The sequence below is a fragment of the Chamaea fasciata genome, unplaced genomic scaffold, assembly GCF_029207755.1.
Source record: "Chamaea fasciata isolate MVZ Bird 193981 ecotype frontalis unplaced genomic scaffold, bChaFas1.0.hap1 SCAF_235, whole genome shotgun sequence".
Taxonomy (NCBI): Eukaryota; Metazoa; Chordata; class Aves; order Passeriformes; family Sylviidae; genus Chamaea; species Chamaea fasciata.
Genome location: NW_027094320.1, coordinates 112,421 through 122,074, shown reverse-complemented (window position 1 = coordinate 122,074; position 9,654 = coordinate 112,421). Strand labels below are relative to the sequence as shown.

At 49.0% G+C, this 9,654-nt stretch overlaps 1 long non-coding RNA gene across 1 annotated transcript; it reads right to left on the bottom strand.

The window, feature by feature from the left end:
• Positions 1-255: 255 nt before the first annotated feature.
• LOC136304979 (uncharacterized) lies at positions 256-1,588 on the bottom strand. The gene is made up of 3 exons (XR_010724943.1): positions 1,577-1,588; positions 1,236-1,364; positions 256-850 (listed from the first exon to the last, which is right to left on the bottom strand). It is a non-coding gene; the product is annotated as an uncharacterized lncRNA (long non-coding RNA).
• Between the last annotated feature and the right edge of the window lie 8,066 nt (positions 1,589-9,654).

Sequence of the window (9,654 nt, the reverse complement as noted above, 5' to 3'; positions counted from 1 at the left end):
GAGAGAACTCGGGAGGAGATGATCGAGGTAAGACGGATGGAGAGCTGACCGGGCTCAGAGAAACCTGCAGGAAAAAAGATGCTAAGGGGATGAATTATCCCAAGAACCTCAAAGATGGACGCTTGAGAATGCTCCGGTCAGAATCCTCTCCCTAGCTTTGCATCCTTACAAGTCCTAATCCACCGGAATGGATCGTGGTGGTGCTTGGCTGTCTGTACAGCTCAGAACAAGACCTGAAAAGACAGTAAACTGGATGCTTCTGAAAATAAATACGATTCCCATGCTGGCCTGAGCTCCCGAGTCGATGGTTTGATGGTATCGGCGCCTGGCCGAGGAACTGAGGGACCGGAGATGCTAAAAATGATGCCGGGATTTTGATGGCCCCTTGAAAAGCCAGAGAAAATGACATGAAATACAAGACACTCAAAAGACACAGAGTGCACAACAGACAACTGACAGGACATGCACCGGGACTGGACTGCCCTGCACCACAGCATTGGGATCAAAATTAATGCTTCCCCTTGACAGCTAACGGGATCGCTGAGTGGGGCTGGACGACGCTGCGCGCCGGACCGCACTATGCGGACGGGGACCGTTCTGCCTTGCGTGCCCCGTAGTTGCTATTGAAGTATAGCCGTTCCCTTCGGCTGTCCTAAGTGGCCCCTTAAGGGACACCCCTGTCCCCACTGGTAGCTGTTAAACCGGACCCATAAATTTCTGACACCCCTGTCGTCCTATCTCGAGGCCGTGGCCCCTGACTTATCTTTGAGATGACCGGTAAGGTGAATCCACGTTGGACTGGAAATAAGTCTGTCTCAGAAGGCCCTCCAATCGCCGATTAGCCTCTCAGCTATGAAAAAGAAAAATGAAAATCGATGCACGAATTTAGCGGCATGTGCGCCGAATCCCGAGGGGGCGGCCGCTCGCCCTCGCCTAAGCGTGCCCGGGTCCTCGAGTCTGTGGCTTTGTCCCGCATCTAAGCCTAGGGCTGTTACAATGTCCGGTACCTGAGTTAGCAGGGGGCAAAACTGTAGGGCAGGTCTGTGAGCAAAACTTAGGTGCTCACATTTACGTATCTTAGGTGCTCTTCTGTGCTATAAGACAGATAAATGCAGCTGCTATTACTTGCAAAAAAGCCTTGGGGGAGGCCCTCAAATGCAGTTCATTCCTCATTTTGCTGCCTTCAAAACCTGCTAACTCTCAACCAGGTACCCTGAACGTAGTCCTCGCCTTACCGATCGGAAGCCTGGATCTCGGTCGTTGCCTCTGACGTGTACAGTGGCCCTTTTGAGGTGACAAATCTTCTGAAAGAATCTGGAAGATCGTGCTGGATGTGACCTATAACTTCAGGAGTACTGCTCCTCCTAAAAGAAAATGAGAACAAACCCAGAAATTACAAAAGCGCCTTTCCTCCCCTGAAGGTGCAAACAAAACCCCTGAACTTAAATACTCCCTGTATTTGATAGCATCTTCTTTGTAGTGTCCTCAAAGCTCCTGTTATTTGTAGGTGCCCAAAAACACCTAACAAAAATAAGCTGATAGAGCCTCTTCGCTGAAATGAGAGGAGAGCTCTTACCCTGGCTGATTCCCAGGAGGGAATGAAGCCCCTTGGCAAAAGCTGGGGTTAATATACCCCTGATTGGGCCCGCCCCTCGTTCCCAGAATGCCCGGGAAAAGGGAGGAGGCAACTCCCACGGGGTATAAAAGCTCTCGAAGGAGCTGCAGCTGTTTGGCTCCTCTGACTCAAATGCAAGGTAAGTACAGGGCTCGACAGAGAAAAAAACTCCTCGGGGTAATAATGCTATTTTTCTGTTTTGGCTGTAATGACTTCAGGCTACAGGGCAAAAATAAAACTTAGTGTTTTAGTAACATGGCAAGATAGTAATTTGGGTAATTTGCTGTTGACGGGGGTAATTATTCCTGGGTGACTGCAATTAGTATTCCACGAGTGACTAAGTAGGATGACAAAGAACAGTAAGATTATGAATGCTGTAAGGCTCATTAGCACCTCTAAGTAAGGATATTCATGTATTAATTACAAAGGAAAACAAAATAAACTCCCAGGTGGTGTTAAGCTTATATATACGCCTGGATAGCTCCCATCTGAGATAGGTGTTACCGGGGTACCCGTTCGAGTGCAACTGAAGTCCAATTTTAAATCCTTAAAATGCTGAAAAAGGCACGGGTTCCTTCAACTTAAAATTAGCATATGGGCAGTTACCTCTGCTTAAACTGTGACGTGGAAAATAAATGGCTTGTGCCCCTTAACTTAATCTCCTAAAATTTTTGGAAAAGAGCAGTTTCCTTCAGTTTAAGTCTCTCCAGGGAGGAGAAAAAAGGGGAGTTTTCCCTAAAATTCAAGCCCTTAAAAAGCAGAGACAGCTAGGCCCCTCTGAACTAGCACCTCCCCGCCGGGGTGTGCCCAGGAAACCCTCTGAAGACAGGGGGCATTGTGGGATGAGGTCGAGAAAGATCCGGCAGATTGTTCGTTCCCCTGCGTGACCCTTCGTCTGCTCTGAAACGCTGGGGTGCTAGGCTTCCGTTCTGTGGAAGAGAACTGTTCTTCTTGTGGCCAGTGGCCGAGATGGAAGTTCTATCCCCAGAATTCCCTATGTCCTAAGTTTGTAAGTATTTAGGAAATTCTTCCCAGACTATAAGCAATTACAAGAAATATTTACTTAGGAATCCTTACTGAATTGTGTTTCTGTTGAGGTCTTCTATGTATCCCTTAAGGAGCCAAGGGGGTTGCCAGGTGACTGATGTCTAATCCTGACCGGCCCGGAGCAAACCGGAGTCCTGCTGCCGGTGGCTGGTCCGCCCTAAATTACAGTAACATATTAATGTAATTTATAAGAACTCCCTTTGCCTATTAAACAAATTTTCCAGGATGATCCAGGGAAGAGATCTGCTCCATCCTTAGTTTGGGAAATGCCAGTTCTCAGATCCATCTAGGCAGAAAACTACTAAAAGTATTTGCTTGTTTTTTACTACATCTAGCTGTATGATGAAAATAGATGAATGGTCATTAGGTAAAAACTTTTCAGAGGGCAAAATATTTCACACAGATCCCATTTTGACAGTATGGCAGTTTTGGGGATTAGGAATCCCATCCATAGAAGACATCAAAGAAATGATACTTTGCAACTTGATATTTAGAAATTGTCTTAGAGATGTTATAACTTAATATTCTAACATTATGAAATAGAATGGTTTTGGCATGTTGAAACTGGGTGATTCTGGTATTCCGGAACCCATCCCGTATTTTGCAATGGAGACTTTGAAACGTACATGTTTAATACTTTGAAACCTGGTGAACACCTATATGAAATCCAGGCAGAGTAATGTTTCTGAATCTAGATGGAGAGAGATGAGGGTTGTAGCAATGTTGCAAGCAGATTGACGGACATCTTATAAAAACAACATGTAACTGCTTTCAAATTAGGGGAGTTACTTTTTTCAATCTAGGGCAGGCAGGATTTTTAGGGTCAGAGGAGAAGTCTCCCTGCAAAAATTACCGATAGAAGAATATTTCACCCAAACCCAATAAACCAAAACTAGGATTCAGGGAGGGTACATACTACCAGTGGACTATAAAAACAGACATCAGGACCCTAAGGGGGTGACTTAACTTTCCCACAAAAGGAACGTCCAGTCAGGTCTAAGGCCTTCTACATGGAACTAGACTTCTAGAAAATAGAATTCTGAATGCATCAGCATTGCACCAAGACCCATGCTACTAGAAGCAGAATGCCAGACTGGCCGTGGAGTGCCAAACACCTCCTAAAAACTGAAATCAGGAATGTGATAGGGTGAGTCCAGCTTGCCACACAAAAGGGCCACTGATGTTGAACAGAGCGCTATGCCCAGGAGTGGACTTATGCCATCTACAAATCTAAACATAGCTACACTTCTCCCAGAGCCAAGGTGCCAGAAGCTGGAACCCTAACTGTCCTTCGAGTGCCAAATGTCTCCTACAACCGAACATTACGAACTTCTAGGAGTGAGTTTCTGTTCCATCAGAAGAGAACCACCGTTCCTGCACAGAACTCTCTGCCACGGAGTGGGCTGCCAAATGATAAAATTAACTTCAGCACAGGACATCTGCCAGATCCAAACTGCCAGAAGCTGGAACCCTTACTGTCCTTGGAGTGCCAAATCTATCCTATGAACTGACATCAGGAACCTGATGGGGAGAGTTTAGGTTCCCACAAAAGACCCACCTTTCCTTCAGAGACCTCTGTGCACCAGACTGGGCTTCTGCCTCTTAGAATTCTGAACAACACACTTACTCCCAGATCCACGCTGTCAGTACCTGGAAGCCTGGCTCCCCTGAGACGGCCAAATGGCTCCTTAAAACGAACAATCTGAACCAGGGGGTTTGTTTAGTTTCCCCAGAAAAAGGGACACCATTCCTGCACAGAGCTCTGAGCCCAGGAGTGAGCTTCTGCCACTTACAATTCTGAACACTGCTGCACTTCTCCCATGGCCAAGCTGCCAGAATCTGGAGCCCTAACTGTCCTTCGAGTGGCAAATGTCTCCTACCACCTGATATGAGGAACCTGGTGCGGGCAGTTTAGCTTCCCACCGAACAGAGGCACCACGGCTGCACAGACCTCCCTGCCCCGGATGGGGCTTCTGCCTCCTAAAACTAAGTTAAGCACAGGATATCTGCCAGACCCAAGCTGCCAGATGCTGGAACCCTAACTGTCCTTGGAGGACAAAATGTCTCCTACAACCTGAAATGAAGGACTTGGAGGAGTGAGTTTAGCTTCCCACAGAAGAGAGCCACCGTTGCTGCACAGAACTCTCTGGAGCCAAATTGGGGTTCTGCCTGCTAAACATAAAGTCACCACAGGATACCTGCCAGATCAAAGCTTTCAAAAGTTGGAAATCTAACTGTCCTTGGAGTGCCAAATGTCTCCTACAACCTGACATTATGAACGTGGAGAGGTGAGTTTAGCTTCCCACAGAAAAGAGCCACCATTCCTGCACAGAACTCTCTGCCCCAGACTGGGCTGCTAACTCATAAAATTAAGTTCAGCACAGGACTGCTACCAGATCCAAGCTCCCAGACGCTGGAACCCTTACTGTCCTTGGAGTGCCAAATCTATCCTATAAATTGAAATCAGGAACCTGATGGGGTGAGTCCAGATTCCCACAGAAAAGGGGCGACACTTCCTGCACAGAGCCCTCTGACCCAGAGAGGACTACTGCCTGCTAAAAATAAATCCACACAGGATATCAGCCAAATCCAAGCTCCCAGAGGCTGGAACTCTAACTGTCCTTGGAGTGCCCAATATCTACCACAACCTGACATCAGGAACTTGGAGGGGTGAGTTTAGCTTCCCAGAGAAGAGAGCCACTCTTCCTGCACAGAACTCTCTGCAACAGAGTGGGCTGCTAACTGATACAAATAAGTGCAGTACAAAACTTCTGCCAGATCCAACCTTAGAGAAGCTGGAACCCTTACAGTCCTTGGAGTGTCCAATGTCTCCTACAACCTGACATTAGAAACTTAGGGGGTGAGTATAGCGTCCCACAGAAGAGAGCCACTGTTCCTGCACAGAGCTCTGTGCCCGGGAGTGGGCTTCTGCCACTTAGAATTCTGAACAGTGCACATTACTCCCAGAACTAAGCTGTCAGAACCTGGAACCCTAACTGTCCTTGGAGTGCCCAATGTCTCCTACAGCCTGACATTAGGAACTTAGTCGGTGAGTATAGCTTCCCACAGAAGAGAGCCACTATTCCTACACAGAGCTCTGTGCCCAGGAGTGGGCTTCTGCCACTTAGAATTCTGAACAGTGTACTTACTCCCGCAACCAAGCTGCCATGAAGCTGAAACCCTAGCTGCCCTTAGACTGCCAAACACCCCCTGCAAACTTACATCAGGAACTTGGAGGGGTGAGTTTAGCTTTCCACAGAAAAGACCCACCGTTCCTGCAAAGAACTCTCGGCCACGGAGTGGGCTGCTAACTGAAAAAAAGAAGTTCTGCACAGGACTTCTGCCAGATCCAAGCATCCAAAAGCTGGAACCCTAACTGTCCTGCGAGTGCCCAATGTCTCCTACAACCTGACATTAGGAACTTAGTCGGTGAGTATAGCTTCCCACAGAAGAGAGCCACTGTTCCTGCACAGAGCTCTGTGCCCGGGAGGGGGCTTCTGCCACTTAGAATTCTGAACAGTGTACTCACTCCCACAACCAAGCTGCCAAGAAGCTGAAACCCTAGCTGCCCTTAGACTGCCAAACACCCCCTGCAAACTGACATCAGGAACTTGGAGGGGTGAGTTTAGCTTCCCACAGAAAAGACCCCCCGTTCCTGCACAGAACTATCGGCCACGGAGTGGGCTGCTAACTGATAAAAATAAGTTCAGCACAGGACTTCTGCCAGATCCAAGCATCCAGAAGCTGGAACCCTTACTGGCCTAGGAGTGCCAAATGTCTCCTACAGCCTGACATCAGGAACCTGCTGGGGTGAGTTTAGTTTCCCACAGAAAAGACCCACAGTTCCTGCACAGAGATCTGTGTCCCGGAGTGGGCTTCTGCGACGTAGAATTCTGAACACTGCACATTACTCCCAGAACCAAGCTGTCAGAAGCTGGAACCCTAACTGTCCTTGGAGTGCCCAATGTCTCCTACAGCCTGACATCACGAACCTGCTGGGGTGAGTTTAGCTTCCCACAGAAAAGACCCACCGTTCCTGCACAGAACTCTCCGCCACGGAGTGGGCTGCGAACTGAAAAAAATAAGGTCTGCACAGGACTTCTACCAGATCCAAGCATCCAAAAGCTGGAACCCTAACTGTCCTGCGAGTGCCCAATGTCTCCTACAACCTGACATCAGGAACTTAGTCGGTGAGTTTACCTTTCCACAGAAAAGACCCACCGTTCCTGCACAGAACTCTCGGCCACGGAGTGGGCTGCTATCGGATAAAAATAAGTTCAGCACAGGACATCTCCCAGATCCAAGCATCCAAAAGCTGGAACCCTAACTGTCCTTGGAGTGCCCAATGTCTCCTACAGCCTGACATTAGGAACTTAGTCAGTGAGTATAGCTTCCCACAGAAGAGAGCCTCTGTTCCTGCACAGAGCTCTGTGCCCGGGACTGGGCTTCTGCCACTTAGAATTCTGAACAGTGTACTTACTGCCACAACCAAGCTGCCATGAAGCTGAAACCCTAGCTGCCCTTAGACTGCCAAACACCTCCTGCAAACCGACATCAGGAACTTGGAGGAGTGACTTTAACTTCCCACAGAAGAGATCCACCGTTCCTGCACAGAGCTCTGTGCCCGGGAGTGGGCTTCTGCCACTTAGAATTCTGAACAGTGCACATTACTCCCAGAACCAAGCTCTAAGAAGTTGGAACCCTAACTGTCCTTGGAGTGCCCAATGTCTCCTACAACCTGACATTAGGAACGTAGTCGGTGAGTATAGCTTCCCACAGAAAAGACCCACCGTTCCTTCACAGAACTCTCGGCCACGGAGTGGGCTGCTACCTGATAAAAATAAGTTCAGCACAGGACTTCTGCCAGATCCAAGCATCCAGAAGCTGAAACCCTAACTGGCCTTGGAGCGCCAAATGTCTCCTACAGCCTGACATCAGGAACCTGCTGGGGTGAGTTTTGTTTCCCACAGAAAAGACCCACAGTTCCTGCACAGAGCTCTGTGCCCGGGAGTGGGCTTCTGCCACTTAGAATTCTGAACAGTGCACATTACTCCCAGAACCAAGCTCTAAGAAGTTGGAACGCTAACTGTCCTTGGAGTGCCCAATGTCTCCTAAAACCTGCCATTAGGAACTTAGGGGGTGAGTATAGCTTCCCACAGAAGAGAGCCACTGTTCGTGCACAGAGCTCTGTGCCCGGAAGTGGGCTTCTGCCACTTAGAATTCTGAACACTGCTGCACTTCTCCCATAGCCAAGCTCCCAGAAGCTGGAACCCTAACTGTCCTGCGAGTGCCCAATGTCTCCTACAACCTGACATTAGGAACTTCAGGGGGTGAGTTTAGCTTCCCACAGAAGAGACCCACAGTTCCTGCACAGAGCTCTGTGTCCCAGAGTGGGTTTCTGCCACTTAGAATTCTGAACAGTGTACTCACTCCCACAACCAAGCTGCCATGAAGCTGAAACCCTAGCTGCCCTTAGACTGCCAAACACCCCCTGCAAACTGACATCAGGAACTTGGAGGGGTGAGTTTAGCTTTCCACAGAAAAGACCCCCCGTTCCTGCACAGAACTCTCGGCCACGGAGTGCGCTGCTAACTGATAAAAATAAGTTCAGCACAGGACTTCTGCCAGATCCAAGCATCCAGAAGCTGGAACCCTAACTGGCCTTGGAGCGCCAAATGTCTCCTACAGCCTGACATCACGAACTTAGTCGGTGAGTATAGCTTCCCACAGAAGAGAGCCACTGTTCCTGCACAGAGCTCTGTGCCCGGGAGTGGGCTTCTGCCACTTAGAATTCTGAACAGTGTACTTACTCCCACAACCAAGCTGCCATGAAGCTGAAACCCTAGCTGCCCTTAGACTGCCAAACACCCCCTGCAAACTGACATCATGAACTTGGAGGGGTGAGTTTTGCTTCCCACAGAAAAGACCCACAGTTCCTGCACAGAACTCTCGGCCACGGAGTGGGCTGCTAACTGATAAAAATAAGTTCAGCACAGGACTTCTGCCAGATCCAATCATCCAGAAGCTGGAACCCTTACTGGCTTTGGAGTGCCAAATGTCTCCTACAGCCTGACATCAGGAACCTGCTGGGGGGAGTTTAGTTTCCCACAGAAGAGACCCACAGTTCCTGCACAGAGTTCTGTGCCCGGGAGTGGGCTTCTGCCACTTAGAATTCTGAACAGTGCACATTACTCCCAGAACCAAGCTGTCAGAAGCTGGAACCCTAACTGTCCTTGGAGTGCCCAATGTCTCCTACAACCTGACATTAGGAACTTAGTCGGTGAGTATACCTTCCCACAGAAGAGAGCCACTGTTCCTGCACAGAGCTCTGTGCCCGGGAGTGGGCTTCTGCCACTTAGAATTCTGAACAGTGTACTTACTCCCAAAACCAAGCTGCCATGAAGCTGAAACCCTAGCTGCCCTTAAACTGCCAAACACCCCCTGCAAACTGACATCATGAACTTGGAGGGGTGAATTTAGCTTTCCACAGAAAAGACCCACCGTTCCTGCACAGAACTATCGGCCACGGAGTGGGCTGCGAACTGAAAAAAATAAGTTCTGCACAGGACTTCTACCAGATCCAAGCATCCAAAAGCTGGAACCCTAACTGTCCTGCGAGTGCCCAATGTCTCCTACAACCTGACATTAGGAACTTAGTCGGTGAGTATAGCTTCCCACAGAAGAGAGCCACTGTTCCTGCACAGAGCTCTGTACCCGAGAGTGGGCTTCTGCCACTTATAATTCTGAACAGTGTACTCACTCCCACAACCAAGCTGCCATGAAGCTGAAACCCTAGCTGCCCTTAGACTGCCAAACACCCCCTGCAAACTGACATCAGGAACTTGGAGGGGTGAGTTTAGCTTTCCACAGAAAAGACCCCCCGTTCCTGCACAGAACTCTCGGCCACGGAGTGCGCTGCTAACTGATAAAAATAAGTTCAGCACAGGACTTCTGCCAGATCCAAGCATCCAGAAGCTGGAACCCTAACTGGC